General features: G+C 38.9%; 1 protein-coding gene across 1 annotated transcript in view; it reads right to left on the minus strand.

The window, feature by feature from the left end:
- Positions 1 to 16,528, minus strand: part of LOC5566390 (dystrobrevin beta) — a 138,595-nt gene that overhangs the window by 60,608 nt on the left and 61,459 nt on the right. The gene's annotated exons all lie outside the window — the stretch shown is intronic.

Below are 16,528 nucleotides of genomic sequence, written 5' to 3' on the forward strand. Positions count from 1 at the left end.
ATCATGCCTGGATTCTGGTAGTAGCCGTCATATGCGATTCTTAATTGCCCGTAAAGGCGCTGATGTTCGGCGTTGAAAATGTTGAATGCTTCTCTGGATTTCCAACGATAAAACGATTTAATTTTTGGCTTCGCGTACGACAGCCACCATGCCAACCAGCTGGGAAAATTTCTCCTTTGCCGAGTCCAAAACTGCCAGCGAATTTCGAACTCTTCGATATTTTCAGCTTTCAAAAGGTGAGGTCGAAGGGACCAGAAGCCGCGTCCTTGTTCGCGGCCAAGGTGGGGGAGACAAATTCGCGCCGTTAATGCCTTGTGATCGGTGAATGCACACACGTGCGTGAACGCATTCCGAAGATGTTCGCATAACCCTGTGCTCACATATATACGATCTAGCCTAGATGTCGCGTTGTGTGTGATGTATGTGGGTGCAGGTGTGTTGGGATATAGTTTCAACCAAACATCGTGTAATCGCAACTGTTGTACGGTCGCCTGCAGAGCTGGACTTGTATTGGGACTTGTTGAGTCCCCCTGACGTAACACGCAGTTAAAGTCTCCTGCAAGGATGACGTGCTGCGTGTTGAAGCGAAGATAATAGGCAATCGTACCGTTGAAAAACCTTTCCCGCTCGGCCCGGGCAGCTGTGCCCGACGGTGCATAGACATTGCAGAGCGTCGTGTTCTGTATCCGCAAAGCGATGAGACGACCATCTAGGCTCTTCTCTACATGGGAGAACCGAATGTAGTCTTTGAGTGCGATTGCTGTTCCCCGCCTGGCGTGGTCTACATTGCAAATGACGGTGAATCCGGGGAGAGAAAGCTGATCATTCTCTTCCTCTTGTAGAAAAATGATATCGAGATCGAGTGTTCGGATGAAGGTCCGAAGTGCTTCGATTTTCGTGGCGTTCGTGATGTTGTTGATATTTACGGTAGCGAGATTGTAACTGGTGAACTCAGCCATTAGATTGCTTCGTACACTTCTTCTCGCTTGTTTTCTTGGTTCTCCTCCACGCGGGGCTTCTTGCCTGGTGGTCGGCCTCGGAGTTGTCGCTTGGAGGCAGCTGAGCCGACGGACGAATCTGTTTCGTTGCCATCTGATGTTCCACTTGCAGATCTGCGAAACATTCCACAGCTAGCAGAAGGCTGTTGGCCTGTAGTGGCGGTCACTGACCCACCTAACGGGGGGAAATTTTGTTCGGAGGCGATTGAAGGTGGAGGTTGTTGTGGCTTTTGTTGCGGGATTGGTTTCGGCGGTGGCATTGATTCTGCCTGCACGGAGTCGGGGTTAGTTTTGTTCGCTTTGGAAGCGGTTTGGTTCTTTGTTTTGTTGCCCTGGTTTGTACCAGCGGCGATCGTAATGTGGGCTGCCTTGGGGCTGGTGTGGCTCATCTGCTTGGCGGCATCAGCATAAGACTTTTGCACAAGCAGTTTCTTATTTTGCACGCAGGTTAGTCCTACATGCACATAATCCCGGCAATGCTTACATGTGTTACGCTGCCCGAAATAGCCAACGGCTGTCAACTCTCCGTCACTCGTAACCCACGATTCAATGTTTTGCTTCACAATCATCTTGACGATTCGAACGCCGGTCAAGACACCTGGGAAATCGACATCGATTCCGCTCCGTTGCTCACGAATCTCGATCACATCACCGTAGTTTTCGAGAAATTCGGTAATTTTTTCATCGGACACATCTTCGGACAAGTCGTAGAGTCTCACCTCTACCGCTCCATCCTCCATTGTTATCCGCAATGGATACTTTTTTCCATCGACAGATATTTCGTGTTGGTTGTCGTGTTCTTCGCAAATACGTTGCGCCAGCGTTAGATCGACAACCTTCACGAACGTAACACCGAGAGCTCTGCTGTTTTGAATTCGCAACACATCACAAGGTTGAAGACCCAGAACCGTCGCACAAAATTTGTAGACTTTAGCAACGTCTGGTTTCTTCGGCACACTTGAAAAGTCTATGCGAAATGTATTCTCCCGCCGGCCCATGACGGAGTTGCGGTATGCACATAGCGGAATTTGGGGCAAGTGTGCCACCTTAAGCAAATTGTTCTCTAACTTTGCCTAAAGCTTATAAAATCCACTATTTTAGCCTCATGATGTTTGTTTCACATCTTTTCATAACCACTGTGTTTTTTAAAAAGAAAATAATTTCAAAAAGTATTAGTTTTGGAGCTTCTCAAATATCATCCAAAATAATCGATTTTTCTACACTATGGGGCAAGTGTGCCACCCATATGGGGCAAGACGGCCACCGAATGAACATCGCATGTAATTCTACTTGAAATGAAATTTTATTTATTTCCTATTAATATTACTTACAAAGCAGACGCTAATCGATAATTTAAAAAATAATTTTAAGTTTACCGTAATGAGGGGATATTTTATAACAAGATTCAAAACATGCGTAATTCCTTATTACTATATACGTATAACTAAAATGGTTATTTTTGTGTCCATTTAATGCAATATATGTTTTACCCTTACATTACGGCGAATATGTATAATATTAAACTAGATCAGCACTAAATAACGGTAAAATAGTGATATAGATATATAGAACGGTACTGAATAAGCCAAAAAACATGTTATTATTGAATATTTTGAGAAAAAATCACTTTGAAGGGCAAAAATGTCAGTTATTCCCCTACTATACTTCAGAAACTACTACTGGTGCCTCATTTTGGTTTATTATTATGATTTTGTTGATGATGTTTACATTTTTATAAATTTCACCCCAACAATTTTTGTTTACTAAATAGGTGGCACACTTACCCCAATAAGTAAACATTTCAACCAGACTGAACTTCGATTGTAAAACTAAATATTTTTTTCGTTCAAATTCCACAATAACTTACACATTTGAATAGTTTAACGATGTACAGTACGTTAGAAACATCTGTTTATAATTTACCCTTCACCATGCTATTTAGAAACAACGAAATCTTATAAAAATCCTCTCACATTTGGTTGCATTTGCACAAGTCGATGTAAATACGTGAAAAACAGAGCAATTTTCATCATATTTTGATCATTGTATTATGAATTATAAGGGAACATATTGTTAAGCTCAAAGAGAAAATATATATTGCAGTTTTTATAAAAAACAGGGGTGGCACACTTGCCCCTATGGCACACTTGCCCCAAAGTCCGCTAGGCACCGATGGCTTAGCGAAGAGAAAAATAAACGAAAACGAAATTTATAATTTGGTTTGGGTTCGACTTCCACGGAACGATAGCAAAAACGCGTCTATTCAGCTCGGAAGTTGAGCGCTCACTGATGTTGACATAGGTTGGACAAAAAAAATAATCAAGAAGCTGGTAAATGTTCGGGAGTTAGTCGGGTCAGAAAAATATGTTGAGAACTTCATGACAGAGGTTTGTATGATGTTTAGTCAAAAAATAAATAAAAAGCTTAAATTACATTCACTCATGGCAGAATCATTTTATTCTCAAACTACAATAACATTTAATGGATAGAAATAATGCTATTTGAAAATATACAGGACCTTGCATTTTCCAAGATTAGTTTGTCATAGTCCTCAATTCCTAGGAACTATTGATAGAAATGTCTTCTGCATCTAAATTCTGGAATCAATGAGAGAATTTCTCGATAAGCAATTTGACGAGAAAAGATTCTTCATGATTGTTTGAAAGCTATCCTCCAACTGTTCTCAATTATCGTCCTTCTAAATAAATGAAAACTGAATTTAGCACTATACTCTATATACTATTGTGCTCTGCAAGATAAATCCACGTAATGCGATTATCTGAAAATGTCGATATACGGTCGCAGTAGTAATGAAAATCACCAAATGTTTTAGGTTTAGCAAATTTGAAACATTTGTGTCCTTGAACGACGAAAAAATCCAAGCCTACTTGAATTTTGACGTTGCGTTTGAATTGCGCGCATATCTTCTGCGCGTTACCGCCGCCGCTGGATGTGGATTTAATATAAGCGCCGCAATATTGTAAAATTAAATAGAATAGTACTTAATTCGGTTTTTGTTTATTGACGATGTTTGAGAACAGTTGGAGGATAGCCTTCAAATACTCATAAAGAATCTGTAGCAGAAAAGCAAGAAAGTTTTTGGAAAGCTTCAGTAAAACATCAGGAAAAATTTCGGGTAGAAATAATGAAACTATTGGAAATCCTTTTTGACAAACATTGAGATTGATGAAGGCAAATAATCGTTTGATTCAATCAATTTCTCCAAGTTTGGTAAACTTCGTTGATTATGAACTTTTTTAGGTTGATCAAAGAACGTATTACATAAAGTTTCAATATAATGATCTTTTCAGTCCCTTGTCCGATTTATTTCCGTACATAAAGCCCATAGATTGCATTTTGTTTCCGATAAAAACAAGTTTTGGGACATATTTTAAATACCTGAGGGTGGATCGCAGCAGGCTGTGCACGCGAATGGCTGCTTTTTTTTTTTTTTGCTGTCGGGTTTATATCGGAACCGTAAAATATTGAATTCGGCTGGTGAAGTGCTTAAACGGTTTTTGGTGCTATGCCACCCGGAAGATAAAAAGTGATGTGAAATGATATTTTCTGCAGTTTGGCTGGTGATACACAATTTGAATTATAGCCCATGGGTGAAATACAAAGTTCCTGCAATCGAGTGGGTTTGGCTGTGTTGTTGTGTGTGGGTTTTGCGACTTAGCGGCTTTTGGCCGGTGAATATTATAATTGTCTAATGGTGCTATGCCACCCGTCATATGTTGAAGAAACAACTGTTTTGTGAAATAATATTTGCGTATGTTTTTCATCAGAATGTTGAGAAAATGAACCGTGTGTTTTACGTTCGCTGAATATTTGCGAATATCTACGGGATGATGAAAAAAAAGATCAGTGAGGCGCTTGGCAGGTTTCCATGATAATGACGGCGCCGCGGCCGACTTTGATGAATTCGGTGAGATTGTTCTGGTTATGATTGTTGCTTTGATAAACTAAATACGAGCCAATTCTAAAAAATATATTTTTAGGATTTGGAAGTGTGTTTGTATTATCATTATCCATTTGATAACGGTAATGCATACATGCGGGGCTTATTGTAAGTGACGGTGACTTCTGAATGGACGTGTCTCTCCAGCCATTCTGAAATGGCTCACTGGATCTGCAATAGAGCTATCACCTTCTAACTCCTGGACTAAAGCTATCTGCAAAAGCAAAGTAGCATTGCAGATAGGTTTTTTCTATAGTGGTTATCACGCCCAATGGTATGGGTGCCCTAGTGTAGATGTAATCTTAGAGGAAAACAATATGCACTCAATCTCGAAAAACACCCAGAAACCGGGTGTAAATTTTAAAAATTGGGTAATATTTCCATATGCATTTTGATGAGTCTGGAAAGCGTGTGCAAGTTTCTTTGAGGAAAACAAAAACAAACTGTGTATGACGAGCGTATGCTAGTCTACGTGTGTTCAAATGTCACTAAGCTCTATAATACCACTGCCGGACAGTGGGTGTTAGATGGAATACACACACACACACACATATTTTAAATACCTGAGGGTGCAGTCATTGAACGGGAATTAATTACTGGAACGCGCAAAAATTGGTAAACTTCAAATTGTTCAGTGTTTTTATTGCAAATGCATTAAAACAAAACTTGATATGCTGAATTTGAAAGTTGAGTGTATATACAATGGTTGCTTTGATGAGTGTTCACCTTTTGCTCTCTAGTTTCCAAAATGACGTCTAAGTAAGAGGAACAGCGTGTCAAAATTTTGCTCGCGCAGCAAGAAAATCCTTCGTTCTCACACGAAATATATGTGAAGGCGGATTTCCAGCAGCTTTCGGGACAGGAGCTTTATAGGAAAAGGGAAGGTGGTCGACATTTTTAAAACCTTCAAACTATGGAAATTCCCGAAGAAAATTTAATTTAAATAAAAATTTAATGCATTTAATGCCTCGTCCAGCATGCCATATGCTCGTGTGTTCTAAACAGTGACATTTCCATCACAACGGGAACCACCAATCGTGTCTATAAGTACATCGATAAGCGGCTACTACCATTCCTGAAGCAACATAATGGACCTATGGTGTTCTGGCAAGATTTGGCGAGCTGACACCTGAGAGAGAGTAGACAGCTGGCTTAGATTGCAAGCTCCCAAAAGTCAAGGGAACTTCGAACTTACAGTCTAAATGGGTGCGCCGTATATAGGTGCACAGTACGGATATAAAATTATTATTCATTTGGCGAACACGCTGCATTCAATAGATTGGCGCGCAATAGGATTGGCGCCAACTAGAGAAGCTGCACGGTGGATGATAGTGCAATCTTCCATTATTGTGAATGGCACAATAGGTAGCGTTGTCCCTTTCTACACACGCTTCAATTGAGCGGAACAGCCCAGAACTCCGTCATATCGAACGGTATTGGCCCTTGGTCAGATGGAATTTTAAAACAATAAATAAATCCATGGAAAACGAGCAGCAGTTTAAATCAATTTGGCTTTCGGCGGCTAACAAGGTCGATGAGACCACTGTGCAACATTTTAATGGAAGGGGTTAACCTGAAGGTACGGCAGTTCGGATTTGGCAAACCAAAATAATAAACGAACATTTTTTCCGTTAAATATATAAATTAAGTTACCAAAAGAAAATGAGAAGGTTTTTGTATTATGATTTTTTACTGAAAGATACGATTTTTTTGTCAAGCAATTGCTGCGCTTTATAGTCTTTATATATCTGAACATCTGAAACTGAAACATCATTACCCTTCCTTGACTACCCATTTCTGTTCGTCCACGACAGAAGAAAACATGCAAAACCATAAACACATCAGTTCAACGTTCACTTCAATAGTTATAGCAACCTAACTACATGCCGAACTGCATAATGAGCTCGGTACACGAACGAACTATTGCACTATGCACAGTTCCGCAGTCGGTGGTCCTCTCGCTTATGGTATGGTGTTATTCACGTGTTTTCGGTCAGTCAGAGGGCATGTACATATATTGATTTGGTGAGGTTTCAATTTTAATTAGTCTGCTGACCCGTCTAGACAGACGGTCGAACGATGCGATGGCCTAAGCCAGACCGATGACCTCACGGCTTAGTGATGTAGGGGGAGATCCCCCAGTACCGGACAGCACCCAATACCGGACAAAGTCGAAAAATTGAGAAATCATGGTCCAATCAAGATGGTGTATTGAAAGAAAAGAAAGCTATTATTGAGACTAATGTTTGCCTAGCATAACACATCCTTGAAATATGCATGCCTTTTTTACAAAGTAGAAAAGTTTGAAAATCTTGAAAAAAATGACGTATCGCCTTAATTTTGAGCCTATTTAGTAATTCTTTGATAATGAAAAAAATCTTTGGATCACGCAAGCATGATCGAACATAATCCTAATTAGATAGTATGAATATATTTTGTACCATAATTAAACTTAATAAGGACAAATTACAATTTTGGTTAAGCACCTCCTGTCCCCCAGTTTCGGACAGCTTGATTTGTTATATGATATCTTTGTAATTATTGCACCAGTGTCTCAAAATACATTCATTTTTAATGGATTCCGTAGATCATGGTATCAAACATGCAATAAAATTAAGAAGAATGAATATTCAGAACAACATCGTGCTATTTTTCATCATATATGTAAGAGGTTTTTGATGGACATCTTGCAAACACAGAAAAACTAAAATTGTTCTTGTAAATGTTGCAAATGCATTGAATTGGCAATTATATACTATTCCTATAGTGTACACATTCAATGATGTACAAATTGACAGATTTCGAGGTTTTTCCAGATCATGTCCGGTATTGGGTGCCACCTTTCAAGATCGATCAATTTGCTACTAAAACACATCATCAAATTTCAATGTCACAATTCATATTTATATTTTCAAATTTATTTTTGTACACTATAAAACTCATAATATTTATCATAAATAGGTAACACGAGCACATAAAACCAATATTTTTCGAATTATGAATTTAGTGGCTTAAGTGTCCGGTACTGGGGGATCTCCCCCTACACGAGTACAAATGTCTGTTATGTGACTAAGTGCATTTCTCTTCGATTATGCAACTGGTCATTCAAGTAGAAGAGCATTCGTCCTTTGGCATGCTCCATAATTTAAGCATGGAATTCCGCCAGCCAGCCACAGGGGAAGTGGTGGTAAAATGAACAGGGGTGGTAAAATGAACACCTTGCCTTTTGTCGAGAAAAAAACAAATATCGATAAATTTTTATCACGCACGGACGATTTATAGCATAAATAAGAGTTCGAGTTGATACGTAGGTCAATTGAAGTAAAAATATCAACGAAAACTAAGATTTAAGAAAACCACGTTTGAAAATTGAAACTGACTTAACTTTTAGCTCGGAAGACTTGAGGTTTTTCAGTGAGGGGAATATCGTTATGATATGAGGTCAAATCTGATACCTATAGAATTCTCTTTGAATGGGTTACAATCATTAATAAATATATTTTCGGTAGGGCAATAAAAATTTTCAGAAATATTTGTTCTACTCGCGTTTTTCGAATGATGTTCATTATACCACCAACAGCTGTTCATTTTACCAACATAGTGCAGGTAAAATGAACATTTCCATCGTTTTTTTGCTAGCAACAAAAATATGTGAAGATTCAGCAATTTTAGTCTGAATTCTTGGTGCTGCTATTGATAACATCCCTGTTTTTGATGTTGTGGGATAGAACTATACGAATTCCTCGTTTTTCTTTCAGAAACAAGATGCTTTCCTTAAAGTGTTCATTTTAACACCCCTTCCCCTACACACACTTCGTTTTCAACACGTCGACATAAATTCTCCCTTGTGTCAGAAAAGGTTACGTCCAAAAAACTTCCAATGGAATTTCCCAGAGCATTTTTGCTGCATGTTTACCGTAAAGTTTCGTCAAATATCAACCAACATTCCGCATCCACATGTTGGACGACCTTCTGGGACTCGCCAAGGCAGGCAGCACAGGTCTCCGTCAGGACGCCCACGCAGAGCTTTCGCTCAGTGCTGCGGCAGCTATTCAATTTATTCGTCCGACCGAATAAAGTCTCCATAGGGTCCAATGCGACCACGTGAGACCAAGTGCTCCCCCCTGGAGGTGTGGATTGATGGAGACGGTGGAATCACGAGGCATTCCCATCATTCATTGCTTCGAACGCCCACACACCTGGATGACGACGACAACGGTGCCGACAGGAACCGGAGAGAAAAGTGAAAAAGAACAACTGTGGTTTCTCGCCCACACTCCAATCCATCTGGACTGGAGATAAATGTCGGCGGTAAAGCTCAAGACGGTTCAGTACTGTTGGAAGGAGCTACCGTCAAGTGGATGTTTTCCTTTCTTCTCGTTTGCATAAATTCATAAACCTGAGACGAAGGTGTAGACAGCTACGACGACAACAACGGTATGGGAGGATCTCTACTCTTCATCAGCATATTGACAGTAGGTAGATGTTGTACCATCTAACAAGATAAGGATTCCGCGTTTATTCGGAGGAATTTGTTGTTTGCTTGAATCACTTGTCGTGAGTAACAGATTAGGGCCCATTCACAAATTTCATAACGCTGAAGGGGGTGGGTGGGAGTCTTCATGATGTTACAGCTCATACAAAATTTGTAGAGTATCCATACAAAATGTGTTACGAAGGGGTGGGTGGGTGTCAAATATGGTCATTTTCGGCGTTATGAAATTTGTGAATAAACCCTTACCGAGTATGGTAGCTTTTTATTCCACCGTCGGTCGCCCTAGTGTACTGAGTACACGGACTTTGCGACAAGTCGAAAAACACGTTGAAAATCCCTTCAAATTGATCCGGGTGTTGGCCCTATTCTAAGATCTACTCTTCTTCTTGCTTGTAGAGAATAAATTTTTCTAAAAAATCAACAAAAAGTATTCGAAAACATCGTGTTTTCAACCCAAGTTTTTACGCGTGTACTCAATACACCAGTGCGACCGCTCGTGTTACTTTTTTTACCGGGCCCGTCACACGAGCGGTCCCATCGTGTACTGAGTACACGCGGAGTAATTTTGATAGTAAACCCAAAGCTAGGAAAGATAGAATATGGATGTCTTCGGCAAATTTCTTCAGTTCAACGGTACCAATTGGTCAGTGGACAAAAAACACTTTCGAAACATCCTCAACTTCCTGTGGCCAACTGATTGTGCGATTTCGCAATGCAACATCTCGATCACAAATATATCAGTGGGCCAAGGGCTAACATGTGATAGGCTGCTTGTTTCGAAATTCTGCCACCAGATGGTGCTAGTGAGCATTTAATTTTTCAAACACCGATATCTCAAGATCCTGATTACCTAGAAAGATGATGTCTTCGACAAAGTTGTTTAGTAGGTCAAGGACTAACATATGATAAGCTACCTAACAAGAAAAACTGCCACAAGATGGCGTTTTCGGCAAAGTAGTTCAGTAGTTCAAGGGCTACCATGTGATGATCTTCTTGATTCGGAATTCTTTCAATAGATGGTGCCAGTGAGCATGATTTTTTTCTAACACAGATATCTCAGGATCTTGGTTACCTATAAAATTGACGTCTTCGACAAAAGTGTTGAATAGGTCAAGTTCTAGCATGTAATAAGCCACCCAACTTGAAATTCTACCAACAGATGGCGTATTTTGATCGCGAATATCTCAGGATAACGATATTTTAGCAAGATGGTGTTTTCGGCAAAGGTGTTTAGTGGATTAAGGACTTAACATGTGATGCGCCGTTTGATTCGGATTTCTTCCAAAAAACGACGCTAAAGATGCAATTTTTCGAACGCAGATATTTTTGGATCCTGATCGCTTAGAAAAATGATCCTGAGATATTTTCATTACTAAGAAATATTACCCTTTCCGCAAGGTTGTTCATAAGATAAAAGCCTAAATGCAAGGAACCTCAAGTATTGAAATTCTTTCAACTGGTGGCGCTAGTGAGCATGCATATTTTGATTGCTAATATCTGAGGATCCCGATTACATCCAAATATAAACTTCTCGGCTCAAAAGTTTTGTAAGTCAAGTACAAACTTGTGATGGGCCACACTTGTTTGGGAAGCACCATCTAGTGGAATTCTTCCACTAGATGGTGCTACTGAGTATGCTATATTTTCAACCCAAATATCTAGGATCGTGATTGCTTAATCATGAAAATGACGTCTTCAACTAAGTTGTTTATTCTGTCCAAGACTGAAGCATGTTTAACATGTAATAAACCGTTTGATTTGAAATCGGTGCTCTTCAGCATGAAAACCCCATCAGAATTTCAAGTACAGTCAAATTTGCAGTCGGTACTCAAAAGATCATTGACTCATGGAACAGATATTCTTTAGAAAGCTGATAAAAGGGAGCATTATATTAAGTATGATTTTTTGTTTTAAGTATGGTTTCATGAGTCGATATCGAATATGAAAAGGCCTATCTAATATCTAATGAGCCTATGCATGCTATAAAACGTTTGACTTTTACTTTGCGCGCTGTTTTCAAGTTGTCCGTGAGAGAGAGCGAGACAGCACCAACACACGGCGCACAGTTAAAGTCAAAAGAACAAAAGAATTTACAGTGAGAGGCAAAATAAAGTGCCCACCTTACCAGTTTTCGAATTTCTCTCATTGATTTGGTTCAAATTAAAGTTAACACACCTAAATCTTTTGTGATATTTTATTTTTGATGTTCTTTTAAAGTTGCACTTACGAAATTTTGATTAAAAAAAGAATTTTACTTAAAGAAAAAGAAAATCAATTTGTATTGAAAAAAAAGTAGTGACAAAAATAAGTGCCCACTTCCTTCTTGGCCCCAGAAAAGATGATTTAAGAAAAATAAAAAGCAATTTAATAGTTAATGTGTCCTCCTTTGGCCTTAAGGACTTGCTGGAGGCTCTTCGGCATGCTTTTCACCAGGTTTTGTAGGTGTTGTGGATCTAGTTCTTCCCAGGCGCGCTCCAAGGCTTCAAAATAATTATTTTTGTTGGTAACACCAGTTTTTTCAACCCTAGCATCGAGAATCGCCCACAAATTCTCGATGGGGTTGAGGTCTGGGCTTTGTGGAGGCCATTCCAGCGGTTTAATCCGACAAGACCGGAAGAAAGACTTGGTCTTCTTTCCAGTATGCTTCGGGTCGTTGTTCTAGAGAAATATGAATTTCTCTTCAAGGCCCGTCTGGATCAGCGAAACCTCCAGATTTTCCAGCAAGATGTTAATGTAGGAATCTGCCGTCATTATTCCGTCGATTTTCACGACGCTTCCTACTCCAATCCATGAAAAACACCCCCAGACCATCACATTTCATCACATCACACTTCCATGCGTCACCGTTCCTTGGATGTGGCGCTCCTGAAGCTCGAGCTGTCTAACCGAGAGCGGCGGGCTCGTGTGTGATGCAGAGCACCACATCCAAGGAACGGTGAAGCATGGAGGAGGAAATGTGATGGTCTGGGGGTGTTTTTCATGGAGTGGAGTAGAAAACCTCGTGAAAATCGACGGAATAATGATGGCAGATTCCTACATTAACATCTTGCTGGAAAATCTGGAGGTTTCGCTGATCCAGACGGGCCTTGAAGAGAAATTCATATTTCTCTAGAACAACGACCCGAAGCATACTGGAAAGAAGACCAAGTCTTTTTTCCGGTCTTGTCGGATTAAACCGCTGGAATGGCCTCCACAAAGCCCAGACCTCAACCCCATCGAGAATTTGTGGGCGATTCTCGATGCCAGGGTTGAAAAAACTGGTGTTACCAACAAAAATAATTATTTTGAAGCCTTGGAGCGCGCCTGGGAAGAACTAGATCCACAACACCTACAAAACCTGGTGAAAAGCATGCCGAAGAGCCTCCAGCAAGTCCTTAAGGCCAAAGGAGGACACATTAACTATTAAATTGCTTTTTATTTTTCTTAAATCATCTTTTCTGGGGCCAAGAAGGAAGTGGGCACTTATTTTTGTCACTACTTTTTTTTCAATACAAATTGATTTTCTTTTTCTTTAAGTAAAATTCTTTTTTTTATCAAAATTTCGTAAGTGCAACTCTAAAAGAACATCAAAAATAAAATATCACAAAAGATTTAGGTGTGTTAACTTTAATTTGAACCAAATCAATGAGAGAAATTCGAAAACTGGTAAGGTGGGCACTTTATTTTGCCTCTCACTGTATGGCACGTACAGAAGCTCATTGAGCTCTCGCCGAGCGGTGTCACGAACACATGCGCAAATTTGCTGGTTGAAAATACTGCCATATGATTTTGCTGGGAACAGCTGATCTTTGTTTATATTTTCCACCAGCAATTTTTAAGTAGTGGGCGGCAGAAAGCTGTTACACAAAAACGAAGATGGATGTGTGTTAGTGCAAAGTGATATGAGAAACTCGGTCTCTCATGGCGACTCACGGGATGGCACGCACAGCTTGATTGTTTATCTCAAGATCAAGATCAAGATTTGCTTCTTGAAATTTTGAGTATTAGCTTCGATTCTTCATCAGCTTAATATATTCCATTTCTAAATCACGGGACATTGCAGTACCGTAATCCGGGGTAACATTGATCAGTTTTTAGGATATTTTTTAAATATTTAATTCAAAAATGCAAATGTTCTGAGTTTCACCCATAGCTCGTGACTATGTATTGTATTTTGTTTTTTGAAAGATTTAAGCATGTTTACAAACATGTTTTATGTATTTTTTTCATTTAGCTGATATGGGGTAATATTGATCATCCATGTAAACAACGTTCGGTAATCTTACATAAATTATGACCCCTGAAGTCGAATATGATGTCCAAACGCTTACATCTCATTTACTTTTTGAGTTATTTTAAAATTAAAAACACCTTGAACAGTGGAATTCGCCTTAAGGTAGGCAATTTCCTAAGGGATTTCTGCATTCTTAACAGTAATTCATTAATGCTGCCTAATTGAACATACTTATAAAAGTTTTGACAGCGGAATCGTTTTTGGTGATGCCATTTTCAGTGAGAACTGTATTTTCCTTGCTCTTATCGCTTGCAGAACTTATGTGAGACATGAATCTTCGGTAGTGCCATCCATAACCATTGAAATCATTGTTTCGCAAACTTGACAAATTTACTCATAGAGTTGACGCAATTTATGCAAAAATCTTAATTTTTAATAGCTTATAAACATAAGAAAGAGAAGAAACATTCATGCTTTGGAAATGTTTCATCAATAAATGATACCAACTTATTACGAGATGAGTCATTCCGATCAATGTTATCCCGCTGATCAATGATACCCCGGATTACGGTACCAAAATGTGAAGTGAAATTCGATTCCGTATTTATAGATGTAGATCTTAAGTTCTTGGTCCGTCAGGGGGATGGCCCTGGCGTAGTAGTTAGAACTCACGCTTCTCACGCCGAGGACCTGGGATCGAATCCCATCCCCGAGATAGTCACTTATGGTGTTAAACCTATAGTGACGAGTTCCTTCGGAACGGAAGTAAAGCCGTTGGTCCCGAGAGAACTAGCCCAGGGTTAAAAATCTCGTTAATAAAGACATAAAAAAAAATTCTTGGTCCGTCTTAAAAATGTGAGGAAAAGGCAAAATTAACGCACTTTAGAAAAACTATATGGCAGGATCTGCAAAAACATTAAATAACATTTTTATGAAAAAATAAATGTAACTGTACCCCTACACACTTAGATTAAATTACTGGGGTCGGTAAAATTTTACTGGGTTTTGGAACTACCGAAAAAGTCAGTAAACTGAAAACTGTCGCCACGCGTAATTGAATAGCAAATTTCACCATGTTTTATTTTTTATCAATGTATTATATAAAAAGAAAGCTCTCTGCAAAATTTCAGTAAAAAATCTCTGTTTTTCGATTTCTGACATTTTTTTTTAGTTTACTGACTTTTTCGGTAGTTCCAAAACCCAGTTATTTTTACCGAACAGATTGAGTGTGTAAGTCCTTAGGGAAATTATCTTAATATTGAAAAATTTTCAAAAGCCAATTCTGGCATTGGAATTGGATTGAAAAATATTAATTTTGAACTCACTAGTCCAGTTGAGAATTAAGTTAAGCAAAACTTCGAAATCGAATAAAATTATTGAAAATTTTAGAAACTAAAGTCGTTACAATCTTCTTTTTCTACGATAAGTGCTTTCTATGTTCAAATTAGGTTAGGTTTAGTCTATTAAACAACAAATGATAATGTTGCCGAACAGAAAACAGCTGAATATAAGAAATGAGTGTAATTTTAATTGATAAAGTAAAGTGGGACAAAAGTTCGAGTGGGTCAAGAGATTTCTAGCGCAATTCAAGTAAGGGAGAGATTGTGATTTGATTGAAGGCGGAAAAAATGTGATTAAAAACAATAAAAACAGAATCTTATTCGTTTTTTTTTGTAAGGACGTTTCTAGGCTTATCATAAGGTTGCTTCCAGGTGTGTTAGGTTTTGAATTAATGCTTGGAAATCAATTTTGGAACATAGTGGAGTAAAAGTTCGAGCCACACAGCCAATTCAGATTACCGACCCCAGTAAAATTTTACTGGGTTTTGGAACTACGGTTTTTTTTCGGTAATTTTTACGCTTAACGAAAAAACCCAGTAAACCAAAATATGTTTTGATTGATGGAAATTACTGACTTAGTCAGTAAAATTGTAGAGCGTTTTTACTGGCTTTCCAGTTTCCCATGCTTTGCTTCTCCGGATACTGTTTTTTCAGAAATCAATACAAATTAAAACCCAATCGACATGAACATGGACATCGACATGCATTTTTCGTGCAAATAAACATCTACGGTATGCTCATATCTCAGTGGAAGTAATCGAAAAATGTGTGACAAAATCATAATTTGGTTGGTTTGCATACAAGAGGCAAACTCAATGATGCAGATGAATTTACCTCTTGTATGGAAACCAACCGAATTTACCAACGTAAGCAGTTAAATCGTCCTGAGCCTTTTTGGTTTGCTTAAAATGGTTGAGTTTCTCACTAAATTTCGACTAGGGTAGATGTACCAATAGTGGAGGTATTAAGCACGATTGAACTTCATTTGATCGCCTAAATTCAAAAAGCGCAATAAATGTACATGTTAATGTTGTAACGGAAAGTAACGAGCATTGACTTAATGAGAAAAATTATTTCATCGCAGTAATCCACGGCATGTCAGTGAAAAATAATACCTCCACTATTGATACACTGTTCCTTTAGTTGCGGTATATTTTTAATTTGTGTTCCTATAGTTGCGGTATCCGTGGTTTTCTTATGGGATCCTCCACTATAGGAACACTTTACCGCAACTATTGGTACAAGTAAGAAAAGTTTTGTCAATTTTAGTGATATTTCATCAGTTTTAAAGCAATTTGACCGGTGTTTTCAGCTATTCCGTGTATCAACAAGCTAATACGTCGATTGGCAGTGTCGGTTCTGTGAATAGTGTAATAAAATCAGTGAAAACGGTACTACCGCAACTATAGGAACACCCACAACTAAGGGAACGCTTACCCTACTTACCACGAGAAAGCGCAAAATAGGTGCAGGAAAAGTTTATGGTTGCCATGGTTGCCATAGAGCTTAGTGACATTTGAA

This window comes from Aedes aegypti, chromosome 3, assembly GCF_002204515.2.
Source record: "Aedes aegypti strain LVP_AGWG chromosome 3, AaegL5.0 Primary Assembly, whole genome shotgun sequence".
NCBI lineage: Eukaryota > Metazoa > Arthropoda > Insecta > Diptera > Culicidae > Aedes > Aedes aegypti.